Source organism: Primulina eburnea, chromosome 12 (assembly GCF_022965805.1).
Source record: "Primulina eburnea isolate SZY01 chromosome 12, ASM2296580v1, whole genome shotgun sequence".
NCBI lineage: Eukaryota > Viridiplantae > Streptophyta > Magnoliopsida > Lamiales > Gesneriaceae > Primulina > Primulina eburnea.
Window position 1 is genome coordinate 19,024,834 of NC_133112.1, and position 1,114 is coordinate 19,025,947.

At 32.5% G+C, this 1,114-nt stretch overlaps 1 non-coding gene across 1 annotated transcript; it reads left to right on the forward strand.

Annotated features, from left to right (window-relative positions):
* The first annotated feature begins 603 nt into the window (after positions 1-603).
* On the forward strand, positions 604-712 carry LOC140808520 (small nucleolar RNA R71). Its single transcript, XR_012112940.1, has one exon. It is a non-coding gene; the product is annotated as a small nucleolar RNA R71 (small nucleolar RNA).
* The last annotated feature ends 402 nt before the right edge of the window (positions 713-1,114 follow it).

The following is a 1,114-nucleotide window of genomic DNA, read 5'->3' on the forward strand; positions in this document are numbered from 1 at the left end:
AATTTTCTTTTAGGTGGAGGAACATAAGGTGCATAATTTTGAGAATTTTGTTTATTTTGGAAATGTGGTTGTGAAAATTGTGCATCATTATCATTCCTCCAACTAAAATTTGGATGATTTCGCCAACCTGGATTGTAATTTTGAGAAAATGGTTTAAAATTTGGTCTTTTGAAATTGTTCAAAATATTGACTTGTTCATGGAGACATTCTTTAAAAGAGGGCAAAGTGGGACAATCTTCTGTAGAATGATCGCTTGTATCACAGATGTGACACGTAATTTCTTGAATAGCTTTTAATTGACCATTTTTTTTCAATTCAAGTGCCTCAACTTTTCTTACCAAAGAGGTAAATCTACCTTGAAGATCATGTTCATCTTTGAAAGTGTACATACATCCACCAGATGTAGGAGATTGAATCTTGTTTCATGGTTCGATTGTACCTATAGTGTCTCAATTTTGAGTATTTTCAGCTAATGAATAGAGATACTCAATTGCCTCATTTGGATCTTTATCTTCAAATGTTCCATTACACATAAATTCTACCATTTGCCTATCTTTAGGTGTTAAGCCTTCATAAAATTGAGAAACAACTCTCCAAATTTCAAAACCATGATGTGGACAAAGATTAAGCAATTCTTTGTATCTATCCCAACACTGACAAAAAGTTTCTCCTTGTTTTTGAGTGAAAGTGGTGATTTGCCTTTTGAAAGAATTTGTTCTATGAGATGGAAAAAAACTTTTTCAAAAATTGTTGTTGCAATTCATCCCAAGTTTGAATGGATCCCGATCTAAGATTTTGTAGCGAAGTTTTAGCTTTATCTTTTAAAGAAAAAGGAAAAAGCTTAAGTCGAATGGTGTTCATGCTACAATTTAGATCATTATATGTGTTGCACACTTCTTCAAACTCTCGTAAATGCATGTATGGATTTTCAGAATCTAAGCCATGAAAATTGGGTAAAAGTTGGATAATAACAGGCTTAAAATTGAAATTAGATGCATCAGGGGGAAAAACTAGATATGAAGTTGCACTAGTACGTGTAGGATTCATGTGATCTCTAAGTTTTTTTCGTCTATCATGATCATGTTGAGATTGAATTTCATCTTCATTTTCTTGG